Source organism: Choloepus didactylus, chromosome 2 (assembly GCF_015220235.1).
Source record: "Choloepus didactylus isolate mChoDid1 chromosome 2, mChoDid1.pri, whole genome shotgun sequence".
Taxonomy (NCBI): Eukaryota; Metazoa; Chordata; class Mammalia; order Pilosa; family Megalonychidae; genus Choloepus; species Choloepus didactylus.
Genome location: NC_051308.1, coordinates 221164733 through 221179716, shown reverse-complemented (window position 1 = coordinate 221179716; position 14984 = coordinate 221164733). Strand labels below are relative to the sequence as shown.

At 47.3% G+C, this 14984-nt stretch overlaps 1 protein-coding gene across 3 annotated transcripts in view; it reads left to right on the top strand.

Annotated features, from left to right (window-relative positions):
- The window catches only part of OPRD1 (opioid receptor delta 1), a 44202-nt gene that overhangs the window by 11326 nt on the left and 17892 nt on the right, over window positions 1-14984 (top strand). Inside the window, exon 1 of one of the 3 annotated variants that reach the window (XM_037827969.1) lies at window positions 12577-12680. The exons of the other annotated variants lie outside the window; for them this stretch is intronic. The gene's annotated coding sequence lies outside the window, so the exon portion shown is untranslated. Of the gene's footprint in view, window positions 1-12576; window positions 12681-14984 lie in introns of those variants that run through there. 3 annotated transcript variants of the gene reach the window in all.

The following is a 14984-nucleotide window of genomic DNA, read 5'->3' as shown; positions in this document are numbered from 1 at the left end:
TGGGCCCCGGGGTGAGGATTGCGACCGCGGACTGGGACCCTGTTCCTGGACCCCAGACTCCCTGGACCTCTGCACTTGCTGCAGGGGGCGCTGGGGCCCAGTGGCCCCTTCCCCTGCGAGGGTGGGACGCAGAAATGTGTGTCTCTGTGTGCGCGCGCGAACGCGCGTTAAACGAAATTAATATTTGATCTCCTGTTGGCATCCCCTTGTTTCTACATCAGGGATGTGGGACAGTTTGGTGACAGTTTGTGTGTCTGTCACAGTTTGTGAGTGGGTGATTCTCTTGTGACAGTACAAATGTATTGTGTGTCCGGACCTCTGATGCCAGGCTGCAGTGGGTGGAGATGCCCTAAGGTGCCATGGACCTCTAGGGAGAGTGTGTGAGTACCATACAGGTAGTGGGACAGGCGGGTGTTTGTGGGGACACTTACAAATCACATCTGTTGGAGTCCCTGTGTTGGTGTGTGTTTGTCGGTTTGTGATTCTCCATGTATGAGAATGTGACAATATGACTGTGTTATTTCTCGTCAAACCCCTGAAACCTAGGAGGGGGGCATCCAATGTGGCCACAGGGACCTATGTTTGTGCAACTGTGTTTGCATTTGCCCATGGAGAGCCGGTGGTTCCTGGATCCAGGGAGCCACCGCTGTGGGTCTGACAGTCACAGCCATTTCCCTGCTCCCTTCCCTAGTGGCCATCCTGTCAGGAAGTCTGGATGCGATTCAGAAAGGCCTCACAGCCTCCTCACAAATGCCCCCTCCCATTTTCTCCTCCCTGCCCAGGCAGTTGTTTTTTTTTTTTTCTGCCAAAGGCAGCAGTGATGTGTTTGGGCTGGAGTGAAGTTTGTGCATTCACCCCAGGAAGTGAGCTTCTCTCCTTGGTATGTATGTACAGTTCTGATATCTCATTAGTTTGCCCCAGAAGCAGTCCTCCTGACCCAACCCCACCACCCCAAGCCTAGGCACAAAGGGTTGAGTAGAAACTCCCATCCTTATAATAACAAAGGTGCTCTGGTTTTTACTGTTAGTTGGAGGTGGGTCCTCCATACTGGTTGACTGAGGACACAACCTCTCTGGACAGTGGTGTCACCAGGCAGGGCAGAGGGCAGATCATGGACTCAGAGGCTGGAGATGTGAACTGTGGTCTCAGCCCAGTCCCTGATGCCCGTTACAGTGGGGGCACTGTTCCTCCACCCTACCTCCCACTTGCTGCAGTTTCCTTGTCTGAAGAATTGAGACCCTATCTCCTCAGCTGATAAGTATGAATTCCAAAGTATGGGGTCTCTGCAGGGCAGAGTGTGGTGTGCTGGGGCATGGAGAGGTGGGATGCGGGGATGTCAAGAGGGCTTTGGCATCTGTGGCAGCATCTTTGCTCCCCCGGAAAAGTGGAGGGCACAAGAATTTCCTGTGCTTCCAATGACTCATCACCAGCTACAGTGGGAAAATTCCCCTAGGCATGGGCAGGTAGGATCTTCATTTTATGTTTTTGTCAGTTACTCTCCCCTTTGCCTTCATAGGCAACAAAGGCTTTAGGATCAGGACAACCTGAGTATTAATCCTAGCTCTGCTGCATATTCGCTCTGAGACTTGGACAAGTCATTTAGCCTCTCTGAACCTCAGTTTCCTCCTCTATATAATGAAGGCAATAGAACCTTTGACAGGGTTTTTGTGAGATACCAATGGAAGAGAAGATATAATGTAGCTGGCGTGGTGCCTGGCCCCAATAAATGGAAGCCGTGTGTATGATGAATGGAGGAATTTTCCAGATTCTGCAGAATCCAGTGTCTATTAAAGAAGAGAAAGTGAGGAAGGTGCTTGTCCTAAGGTGGGCCTGAGTGTGGCTATGATTGCGAGCTGGAGAGTTCTAGTTTCTTGGTATACGCTGTCTCTAGGGGAGCTCCAGGTGCTCAAATCTAGGGAAAGCTGAGCGTTAGTGTGTTCAGTCCCATTTGCAGCCCCTTCCCCAGGGCCCTCTGTCTGCTGGGCTGATGAGCACAGCTCCTTCCACCACCACTGAGCAAGGTGAGGGCCTCCCACTTCTGAGGGTCCACTCTGGACTCAGCCTGCTAGGTGCACTTCAGCCAACCTCCCCAAATTGTATTGTCAGATGCATCTTGCAAGCAGCATCACTAGTCTCCATAGGTCCCCATGCTGCTAAGACATTTCCCTGGCCAACCATCTATGTGAGAACTGTATCTCTGGTTCTGAATTATTTAATCCTCACTGACAGGTCTGTGGACCAGGCACCAGAAACTCATCATCATCCTCAGTTTTCAGATGAGGTATCTGTGGCTTGGGGAGAGGCAAGATGACTTACTCTCCCCTAAGCTAGAATTCTGGCCTTGTGACTCAAAGTCTAGAACTTTTTCCAGAGCTGCCTGGGGAAGGGGGACAGTCAATTCATTGCATGGAAGGGGGATGGGTGGGCAGAATCCTGTCCCTCCTCTTCTGTCCCAGAATCTTCAGAGAATGATGGAGACGTAAGGACCATGATCCTGCCTGATATTGGGCCCATGTGTTTTAGGCTGCTGCCCTTGGGGAGGGAGAATGATGGGCACGTAGCCCTCCCCACTGAGAGGGAGGCTGAGATTAGGCTGCATGGGGCTTGGCTTCAGCTGGCAAAGTCTAAGAGCAGCGGGGAGAGGGCAGCCCAGGAGAGAGAAGAGTCCCCAGATCTCCTTAAGGATTCTTTGAGCTCTGACCTATCTATGGTTTCCTGGCATCCAGCGAAGGGCCTAGCACAAAAGATAGAAGAGTTGGTTGATTGGCTGCATGAATGAATGATAGGATGAATTAATTTGGCTGATCATTCATGAACTTAGGCAGTTTGGGGGGCAGGGGAAGGTTTGCAAAGGGAAGATCCAGGAGATCATTGATGCAGGAAAGCAGGGTGATGTAGTGGGCAGCTAGGCAGGTCTGAATTTGAATCCTGAGTTCAAAACCATTTACTTGCTGTGCAGTTGGGCTAGCAACTTCACGTCTCTGAAGCTCATTTCCTCATCCGTAAAGTGAGAATAACAATAAACATCTTGGCTTGTGGTGAGGATTAAGTGAGATAATGTATGATAGCTGAGCCATTTAGATCCTAATAGGATCTTTGAGGACAGGAAGGGTCTCTGGGTGAAGGAAAGAAAAGAATGAATTCATTCCAGAGAATTCTGTGGATGTAATGTGGTAGATGCTGAGATACAGTAGGGAGGGAAAAAAATTCACTGTCCCTGCCCTCATGGAGCTTAAGGTCAGCTAATCACCCAATAAATACTAATTTGTTGCTGTGCTAAGGGCTTTGGGAGCCCACAGAGCAGGGCGGGGAGGAGTTTCCCCTCGTCAGGGAGGTCAGAGAAGGCCTCTGTGGTGAAGGATGAGGAGGTAATTCAGTAAAAAGCTAAAGCAAGAGCCTGGGCTAGGAGAAACATGACATGGGTGAGGGGCTAAATAAAAAGAACACAGGGAACTCAGAATCCCAGCTCATGAAACCCTCTCCATTCCCTCCTCCTGCCTTCATGGATGCTCCTGAGAAGCCTGTGCATCCTTCTGGATGCATGACAGGGGCCCCTGGGAGTTGCACTCTTAGCAAACAGCCTGTGATTCCCGGGAATACGGCTTCTGTGAAGTGCAAGCAGGATTTTTTGGGGACGTCTGATTCCCAAGGCAGAGCATCACTCCCTGCTCCTGTGGTGTGAGTCCAGCCATTGTGGTGACCTGGAGCTGGCCTTGGGGGTTCCCTGGGCCCTGTGAACTGACACGAGACAACCTCTCCTTCTGGGTGGAGTCAGTGCCCTGAGTGGGGCTGGCATCTCAGAGAGTCCCCATTGGCAGCTCTCTGGGCAGGGTGGTGTGTGAAGGGCTTCACACAGACTCTGTCTGGCAGGTTACCCCAACTCTCCTCCATGTGGCCCAGAACTTCCCGGTTTGCCCATCCCAGAAGGAGGGCAGGATGGCGTCGGTGCCTTTCCACTTTGCCTTTTCTGTTCCCACAGCCCTTTCCTGTCGTCTTTCCTTCGTCTCTCCCTGATCCTGGTGTCAGCAGATTTGCAGTCTGCTCAGCCTCTTCCCTGCCCCAAGCCTGCCCCCGTGTAACTGTCTCAGGCTGCGTGTTTCTCTGCCCCCTTGGTCTCTCCCTCAGCCTGTCTCTTCTGGCTTTTCTCCCTGTATCAAATGCTGGCTCTGCCACTTATTAAGATCATTAGCCAGTTGCAATGCCCCTCTACACATCACTTTCTTCATCTGTAAAATGTGAATATAGTACATATTTCCAGGTACCTTTGTCCCTGAAGACTGAAAAAGATATGTTGCCATCCAAGACAACTGCAGCACTGAGCCAGAGAAGGAGTATTGGGTTGGATAGCCTGGGCTGCGGCTGGGTCATGACGGGTGAATGAGTTCTGGTTTGTGCCATCCATCTACTGCTGAGGTGCCAGGAGCTGCTGAGAAAGTGCTCAAGTGTCATCCTTGAAGAATTGGGAATGCTAAGTCTCCATCATGATTTGGAGGCCCAGAGTGAGCCCCGTGCCTTCTTGTCTCCCTCCCCACTCTTGATTGGGTTGCAGTCCTAACCCAGGGTCCCTAGGCCAGGAGAGGGCCCAGTGAGGTGACACAGTGTGGTGGTTGAGATCATGGCTGGGGTCCCTGGTCTCAATCCCAGCTCTACCACATCCTAGTGGTTTGGCTTTGGGCAAACAGCTTAACTTTCTCTGAGCCTCATTTCTTCATCTGTAAACTTGGGGTGATCATAATAGGTTACTAGGAGGATTAAATGAGGTCATGCATGTACAGGCTGTAACACAGCACCTGGCGCTAAGTAGACCCCTACTATGACCAGATGCTGTGATTAACCAGCACCCCTGCAGTTGCTGCAGGTGGAGAGAGCAGGTGGCTGTTGAGGCCTGATTATCCGCATTCCCTGCCTTGGGTCCTTTCCCACTTCCTGCATCAGTTGCGCATTTATTCACTCAACAAGTCTTTGCTGCTGCTGACCCTTGCTAGGCCTTCCTTCTCAGCCTTAGCTCGCACTGCCCACAGACTCTTCACTAGAGCTGCCCGTATGGCCTTTGGCTCCTACCAAGCCATGAATCATAGGATCCCCCTGATGGGTAACAACTCCAGGGACAAGTGCAGCTTCTTGGCACTGTGGCAGCCCAGGGGAGGCACCTGAGCCAGCCAGTGAGGAGGTGGTCCAGGAGGGTTTCCTAGAGGAGATGCTACCTGGGCTGCATCATGAAGGTGCACCTGGGGAGGTGAGGTCAGAACGTTCCAGGCAGAGGGATCAGCACGAGCAAAGAAAGGTTCAGCAGATAAGCTGCAGGGGGCAGGGAAGTGCACCAAAGCTGACCCGAGCCTGCCCAGGCCTGGGCGGCTGTGAGGATGGAGAGGCTGCAGGGGCCAGAACAGGAGGGGCCTTGCAAGCAGGCGTCCTCCTCCCCATGGTCACCTGCTGTGTGCCAGAGCCTCAGCTGGGCCCTGGGGAGCCAGGGATGAATCTGCTGGCTTAGTCCCTGCCCTCCAGAATTCCCGGCAAGCTGCAAAAGTTAGAGGGACTCCATGGACCAGCCCCAGAAACCTGGAGGGAGTTGTCCCACTGAGGGAAGACTATGAAGAGGCCTGGGGACAGGCCCCGCAAGGCTGCGGGAGGGGCCAGAGGCTCGGCTGAGGCTGGAGTGAGACTGAGCCGCCCCCCCCCACCCCCCCCTGCCAGGTTGGGCAGGTCCGGAAATGAGAGCGGTTTGGTTCACAGACCATGGGTGGGGAAGAAGATTTTGGAGCAGTTTGTGCAGAACAGTGTTTGGGAGAACAAATCTGGTGCAGGGATGAGAAGGATGGATTAGATGGGGAGCACAATGTGGGAACCCAGAGAGGCTGGCTCGGGGCAATAGAAAGTGAGCCGTGGGACTTGAATGGGTCACTGAGACCCTGGCCTCTTTGCCCCTTTGTAAAATGGGGTGCTGTGGGACCTGCGGGAAGCAGGAGCTGGGCTAGCCGGCCTCTGGTGAAGCTGAGCAGGGAGAGCCCGCAGCAGCCCTGGCTGGTGTGCCTCGGTGCCTCCTGGCCTGGCGCCAGAGCCTGCCACTTGCCAGGTCTCGTGTTCTTTCCCTGAGGGGTGGGGGCGTGACTCACAGGCACTCGGGGTGAGTCCGGAGGATCGCTGAGGACACTGAGGAGCCTCTTCCAGAGCCTCCTTCACATACCAGAGGCTTCTCCAAGCCTCACAGCAGCACTGCAACGAGGGCCCTATATTCTCATTTCCAGATGAGGACACAAAGGCTCAGAGGGAGCAGGTGCCTCTCACAGTTGAGGTTCGAACCCAGGTCGTTCTGACTCCAAAACCACTCCAGATTCACTCTGCCACCGCTGCCCGAGAGACACGTGAGGAATGGAGGAGAGAGTTGTGGGTGTCTGGTTAGAGAAGTGAGTTACAGGGCCAGGGAAGGAGGGCAGATTGCTGTCTGCAAACCTCTGAAGGGGAACAGTGTCTGTGTGTCAGAGCCAGCCTGACCTGGGATCAAGTCCCACTTGTGGTATTTACTAAGAGAGTGAGCTTGGGCAGGACATACATACCTCTTGGAGCCTCAGTTTTCTCAGCTGTAAAATGGGAGTGGTTCCAAGGGATTTATAAGGTATGAGGTGTGAAGAGCTTCAGCACCAATATTCAGCAAACATTTTCTATAAGAGGAGTGAGACTTGTTTCTCATTAGTTTGATCAACGTTTATTGAACCCCAGAAGAAAGAACTAGAATTAATGGGTGGATGCTATAGTGAAACATTATCAGCCCAATGTTAGGAATTTTCTTTTACAATGCAAATATAGTGTCTATTTTAGAAAATATGCAAAGTTTAAGCAGAGACAGACATCACTCATAATCCCACCAAAGACCCATCTCTTTTTCTGAGTCTCTCTTGCGTTCTCTCTCTCTCTCTCTGTTTTAATGAAATCAGGATCGCAGTATATATAATATTTTGTAAGATGCCCTTTCACTTCACATTATATCATGGGTGTATTCTCATGTTACCAAACATGGTTTTTGATGGCTGCATTGTATGAATGGCCATATTTGGGAAGACATATTATTGCCAATATTATACCACTCTAAATAATTCTGCTGTGAACATTCTTGAATGCATTTGCTTGTGTATATCTCGAATGATTTCTATAAGGAATTTTCCAGCAGTCACAGCTCTACAAGAAGGTATGGGCTGCTCTGTAATGAAGGCAGCGTCCCATCACTTCATATATGCAAGCAGGGACTGCAGGACCACCGGGCAGAGGTGGGGCAGTGGAGATTCAGGTGGAGAAAAAATTAAAAAAAAACACAATTTCAGTTGCTTCTTTCCATGGCTGAGCTTTGAAGAGGAATCTCAGATGCTGTGATCTCATATTCCTCTTCTCCCCTTCCTGGCAGAGGCCCAAGCTTTGAGAGGAATGGGGCTGTGCAAGGGCAAGGCCTGATTTCATTAATCTCAGAGTCCTGGGACCTGAAAATCAAATTGGCTACCCGGAACATCATAACATGCACAGGAAGAGGGATAATCGCGGGGTAGAGCAGAAAGCCTGGCTGGTATGAGCACTTTACCAAGGGCCCCATTCCCAGCTGGGAGACGTGGGGTGGAATGGCTGTCTGGGCTGTGTTCTGTTGATTTGCAGTTCCCAGTGCAGTTGCAGAGTCAACACCTTTGTCTCCGGCTGGGGAGGGGGTGTGAGGAAAAATCTTCAGCTTTCCGAGTCTTTCTTGCCAAGGGGAAAGAACTCAAACGTCCAAGTCCTAGGAGGTCAGGAAGCTTGTTCAGAGAATACACAGGGAGAGGCAGAAATGCCCCTCCTCACCTCCCCTGCAAAGGTAACCCTTTCATCAAGGCATAGGCATTTGAATCCTGGATGTTGGTTCTCTTTATTGAGCATATGTTTTGTGCCAGTTACTCGGCTTAGGGTTGTACATACATTATCCTATTTGGTCCTCACAGATCCCTCAGGAGGTGAGCATTGGTGCACCCATTTTTCAGGTGAGGAAGCTTCTGGCACAGAAAAGTGATGTAACTTGCCCAGAGTCCCAGGGTCAGGGCTGGAACTCAGGGCATTCTGATCCCAGAGCCCACACTCTTCACCACTGCCCTGTCCTCTGCCACTCTAAATGTCAAGTTCATCCCCTCCGATTTATAAACAAGGTAACCCAGGCCTAGACAGGTAACCCTGTCTTTAAAACAAACAAACAAACAAATAATAACACTTTATTTTATTTTTTAAACTTTTTATTTTGAAATAATTTCAAACTTAACAGGACAATTACAAAAAATAATACAAACCCCATACAGAGAACTCTAATATACCCCTATCCTCCCTGAGACCCAGGTCCAATTTTAACATTTTGCTACACTACATTTGCCATATCTTTCTATTTTTCTATCTATTTATCTATCTATCATCTATCTGCTCATCTGTTTATCTGTCAATCCATTTTCTGACCACTTGAGTGTAGGTTGTGTACATCATGCTCTTTGAACACTTAATACTGCTGTGTACATTTCCCAAGAACAGGGATATTCATGTAACCACCTTACGTGCAGTTATCAAGTTCAAGAAATTTAGCACTGATTTAAAGCTTACAGTCTGTATTTCAATTTTTTCAGTAATGTCCTTTTGAGCCTTTTCTCTTCCCTTGTTGGATGCCATCCAGGATCATGTATTGCATTTAATTGTCATTGTCTCTTTAGTTGCTCTGTTTTTTTTTAATTGTGGCAACATGTATACAACATAAACTTTTCCTTCTCAGCCACTTCCAAGCATATCACTCAGTGGGATTAATCACATTCACAATGTTGCAGTACCCTCACCATCTCCCATTACTAAAACTTTCTCCTCTCCCAACAGAAATCCTACAGCCATTTTGCATTAACTCCCCATTTCCCCTGCCTCCACCCCTGGCAACCTGTCCTCTAATTTCTATCTCTGAGTTTGTGTATTCTCTGATACTTTCTTTGTAGTACCATGGGCCTTAAGTTTAACATCCTAAGGCTATAAAAATCTCATTTGCTTTGATACCAGTTTAACTCCAGTAGTATACACAAACTGTTCCTATACCCTTCTGTCCCCCCACCTTTCTATAGTTTTTGTTACAAATGACATGCTTATATGTATGAGTCCCAAGTCACTGATTTCTCATTACATTTTATGCTTTTGCCTTTTAGATGCTGTAGGAAGTAAAAAGGGGAGTTACCAACCAAAAATAGAACAGTATGGGCATTTTACCCTTACTGGAGATCTTTATTTCTTCATGTGGCTTGGATCTAGTCCTTTCCTTTCAACTTGTAGAACTTGCTTTAGCATTGCTTGTAGGGCCAGTCTAGTGGTGATGAAATCACTCAGCTTTTGTTTATCTGAGAATGTCTTAATCTCCTCCTCATTTTTGAAAGATAGTTTTGCTGGATATAGAATTCTTGGTTGGCAATTTTTTGCTTTTAGCACTTGAAATTTATCATCTCACTGCCTTCCTGCTTCCATGGTTTCTGAAAAGAAATTGGCACTGAATTTTATTGAACCTCCCTTCTACGTGACATGTTGCTTCTCTCTTGTGGCTTTCAGAATTCTCTTTTCATCTTTGGCATTTGACAGTTTGATGAAAATACGTCACAGTGTGGGTCTGTTTGGGTTTTGTTTGGAGTTCTTTGAGTGCCTTGGATGTGAATAGATTTTACTTTTTTAGAACAGTTGTGGGTTTACAGAAAAATTATACAGAAAGTACAAAGTGTCAATACAGAAAGTGCAGTGTTGATAGCTGATCCCTAAACATACACACAGTGTTCCCTATTATTAACATTTTGCATTAGTGTGGTACATTTGTTAAAAATGATGAGCCAGTATTATTAGAATTATATTTTTAACTAAAGTCCATAGTTTACATCAGGGTTAACTCTTTCTGCTGTATAGTCCTATGGTTTTGTTTTCTTTAAAATGTTTATTGTGTAACACATGTGCCACATAGAATTTCCTATTTTAATCATTTTTCAACTATGCAATTCAGTGATATTAATTACGTTAGTAATGTTGTGTTACCATCACCACCATTCATTACCAACGCTTTTCTGTCACCCCAAACAGAAACTCTATACCCATTGAGTGTTGACTCTCCACCCCCCCTACTTTTTCTGATAGTCTGTAATCTACTTTCTGTCTCTATGAATTTGCTTATGCTAGTCATTTCATGTAAGTGAAATCATACAATATCTCTCCTTTTGCATCTGGCTTGTTTCACTTAGCATAATGTTTTCATGGTCCATCTATTTTGTAGCATGTAGCAGAACTTCATTCCTTTTTATAGCTGAATAATATTCCACTGTATGGATATGTCACCTTTTGTTTATCCATTCATCTTTTGTTGGACACTTGGGTTGTTTGCACCTTTTGGCTATTGTGAATAATGCTGCTGTGAACATTGATGTGCAAATTATCTTTCCGAGCCTCTGCTTTCATCTCTTTGATGCATATACCTAGAAGTGGGATTGCTGGGTCATTTGGTGATTCTATGTTTAACTTTTTGAGGAATTGCCTAACTGTTTTCCACAGCAGCTGTACCATTTTACATTCCCACTAGCAATGTATGAGGGGTCCCTATTTCACCGCATTCTTGTCAACACTTATTATTTTTCATTTTTTAAAAAATAGCCATACTAGTGGGATTGAGGTGGTATCATTGTAGTTTTGATTTGCCTTTCCCAAGGCTGTTGATCCTGAGCATCATTTTGTATGTTTGTTGGCCATTTGTGTATCTTTTTTTGGAGAAATATCTATGCAAGTATTATCCCATTTTTTAACTGGGTTGTTTGTCTTTTTGTTGTTGAGTAATAAATAGGAATTCATTTATATTCTGGATAGTAAACCCTTATCAGATATATGCTTTCCAGATAATATTTCCCCTTTCTTTTGTGTTTTCACACCTTTGATAATGTCCTTTGATATACAAAAGTTTTAAATTCTGATGAAGTCCAGTTTATCTATTTTTTCTTTCATTGCTCATGCTTTTGGTGTAGTGTTAAGAATCTGTTACCTAATCCAAGGTCCTGTAGATATTTCTCTAAGTTTTATTCTAAGAGTTGTATAGCTTTAGCTCTTATATTTAGACCATTGATCCATTTTGAGTAAATTTTTGTAAACGGTATAAATGTCCACCTTCATTCTTTTGCATGTGGATATCCAGTTTTCCTAGGAACATGCTTGAAGAGACTGTTCTTTCCGCATTGAATGGACTTGGCACTTTTGTCAAAATTCAATTGGCCATAGATGTATGAGTATTTCTGAAGGCTCTATGTCTTTTGAGTTAGTGGCAGAGGCAGGACTGGAACCTGGCTTTCCTGACACCTTGTCCCCTCTCTCTTCTTGCATCTTTTCCATGCTTGAGACTAAGGGAGCACCAGAGGGGGGCTGGAAACAATCTGGAAATATGAGAAGTGGGTTCTTGCACAAAGTCGCCCAGCCTGGGGGTCACTGATAACACTTTACAGGACAAAGAACCCCAAGTTCCTGAGGTGGAGGCCAGCAGCTGGACTGGCAGCCACATCCTTAGACGCAGACAGATCAGGCTTCAAATCCAAGCTTACAGTTTGCTGGCTTTCAGCCCTTGGGCTCACCTCTCTGGGTCTGTTTTCTCAGCTGTGGAATGGGAATGAGAGAATACCAATATCACAGGATTTCGGTAAACACACACGCAGCAGATATTTACTGGACCCCTCCTAGGTACCAGGCTCGGTTCTAGGTGCTGGTGATGCAGCAGTGACCAAGACACAGTACCTGCCCTCATGGAGCTGACATTCTAGTGGGGAAACGATAAAACAATAAACCAGTAGATCTAAGGCAAGGGCTATAGGCAATAAAGTAAGATGAAACAGGCAAGAGGATGGGGTTGACTGCAGAGATTGATGGGGGGTGGTCAAGGGAGGAGGAGACATTTGATCAGAGGTCTGTTACAAGAAGGGAGAGTGCTTTAGGCAGAGGGAACAGCAACGGTAAAAGTTAAGGGAGATGATGCAAAGGTTATGACCTTAGCTCTGGGGCTGTCCCATGGAAGGAAACTCTTGCTGGTGATCATGATGCCTTTGGGCTGGTTGCCCAGCCATCTGGAGCCAGGGGCAAGGATTGAGCCAAGGGAGAGAAGCTGCTTCTCCTTGCCAGGCCAGATGCCTCTGCAGGACAGATGGAGATAATCTGTTTCCCTTGGTTACAAAAATTCATCCTTGCGGAGTACTAGGAAATGCCCAAATCTAGTGATTTTCCATTCCTTCGTAGTGGGAGGGAGCAGAGCCCAGCACGTGGGCAGAGGCTGTCCTGCTGGGAGGGGCAGGTAGTCACAAGACACCCCATCTGCCCAGACCTTGTCAGCCCAGATGAGACAGGGTTCAACAGCAAAGTATGGCGTATTGACTCGATGGACTTAACACCAAAGATATAACAGCTGACCTTTCTTGAGCACTGATAAGGTGGCCAGCTCTGTGCTGAGTGCTTCATATATAGTATCCTGTTTAAGTCTCCCAACTCCATGAGGTTACCACATCTGTCTCCGTTTGACAGATGAGGAGATGATGATTCACGTGCCCAGGGCCACCATCGGGAAGTGGCAGAGTCAGCCTTTGAACTGAGACCTTCTTGGCCCCATAGCCCACGTGTGGTGAAGTGGACGTGAAGCAATGTCTTTGAAAAAGGTAGAAGCCATGATAGCCCCTGATTCCTGCTGTGGAAAAATGGCTTTTCATGGGTCGTGGATTGGAAGAGGCCCTGGAGCAGGATAGACCTATATGTTATTAAAATAAGAGAATGTTAAAAAAAAATAAAACAAAACAAAACAAAACTATCATGTGCCAGGCACAGAGAGATTTAATGAGAAGTAACCCAGGCTTGGAAGTGGGAAACCTAAATTTTTCAGAACACCTGACTTTGAATCCCTGGTTTGTCCAGTTTACAGTCTGGGACAAGCACTTCTCTTTGGGCCACAGTTTCTTTTTGTGAACACAATGAGAATATAGTGCCACGTACTTCCCAAGGTTGGTGTGGTTCAAACGAGAGAATGGGTGTATAGTGCTCTGCACTGGGCCTGCTGGGCCCATTGTCCTCCAAGAGTGTCCCTTGGAAGCAGGTTAGGCAAACTGTGTAACATCCACATCTGGTCACTAAAAATGATAAGCTTGTAGGCAATATTTTACTATAGTAAGGACACAAACGAAGAATCCACAAATTACAACCATGGTATGTGCTTTGGCAAGGTCAGAAGGCGCTGTGCAGGAGATCTTACGTGCAAAATCTCATTTAGTCTTCATAACACTTCGATGAGGTAGGAACAATTTCATGTGCCCATTTTACAGGTGAAGAAGCCAGGGCTCAATGATGTAAGCCCTTTGCCCAGAGACACCCAGGTAATAAGAATCTGACTGCAGAGCCCACTCTCTCTCCATTTTATTATGCTGCCTTTCAGCATATTGAATCCCCGCAATGACCCGACAAGGTGGTAACTGTCGTTGCCTTTTTCTGGGTAGGAGACTGTGTGGCAGGAGACTATGTGGCACCCTGATACTGGCTTCAGCCTAGTGTTGACTCACGTGGGCCAGACAGACTTGGCCTTGAGTCCTGGTACTGCAGCCTATGGGCTGTGTAACCTTGGGCAAATTCTCCACTTCTCTGAACTTCAGTCCCCTCATCGGCCAAACGTGGGTGATAGTGCTTACCTACTCAGTTGTTGGGAAGCAGAGATGGGACAGTGTCAATCAAGTGCTGTCATCCAGTGTCTGGCATCTAGAAAGAGGTGTGCCAGTTTGGATGTCTTATGTCCCCCAAAACGCCATGTTCTTTAATGCAATCTTGTGGGGGCTAACATATTAGTATTGATTAGGTTGGAACCTTTGGATTACGCTGTTTCCATGGAGATGTGACCCACTCAACTGTAGGTGGTAACTCTGATTGGATAATTTCCATGGAGGTGTGGCCCCACCCATTCAGTGTGGGTCTTAATCAAATCACTGGAGCCCTATAACAGCTCAGACAGAAGGAGCTCCGTGCTGCAGCCAAGAGAGACATTTTGAAGATGGCCGTTGAAAGCAGACCTTTGCTGACACTTTGCTCTGCAGAAGCTAAGAGAGGATAAAACACCCCAAGAGCAACATTTTGAAAATGCACAGGAGCTGAGAGATGAGCTGGAACACAACCCAGGATCAGCAGATGCCAGCCACGTGCCTTCCTAGCTAACAGAGGATTTCCAGACGCCATTGGCCTTTGGTGAAGGTATATTTGTGTTGATGCCTTAATTTGGATACTTGATGGCCTTCAGACGGTAAATTTGTAACCAAATAAACTCCCTTTATAAAAGCCAATCCATTTCTGGTATTTTGCATAATGGCAGCATTAGCAAACGAGAACAGAGGGGAAACTCAGACGAAAATGGATGGTTAGGAAGCTTTTAGAATCGTAGTATAATTGCTTGTTCCTGTGTTTGCTTTGCCTTTCTGACTGGTTGCTCCTAGGGGACAGGAACTGTGACTCATTCATCTTTATATCCAGTTTCCTATCTCGGTCCCTGGCCCTAAGGAGGCATCAGTAAGTATTTCTTAAATAGATGTGTTTAGTTGGCACTCTGTTAACGAGATTCCCTCTGTAGAGTTGCTGGGGTCGGTCTATAAGGAAAACCCCCAACTACAATAGGAGAGGGAAATATGTCCAGGAACCTCAGGCCTGTCTCTCTGGAGTAACTCCTTCCCTTTCAGCTTAGTAAACCCTTCCTCCAGGAAGCCTTCTCTGATGCCCTCAGGGCAACAGGTACCCCTCCTCTTTGTTCCCACAGTATCATGTGTGTCCCTCATCAGAGCAGGGACCACTTACTATTTCAGACACCTGCATGCTAATCTCTCTCTCTCTCTCCAGATGGGTGGGGGTGGGATGGGGGAGGAGTATCCTTTGTTCCTAGTTGGAGCCCTGGCCTAGGGTCTGACACTCAGGAGGAACATGTCCTGTTTCCAGAG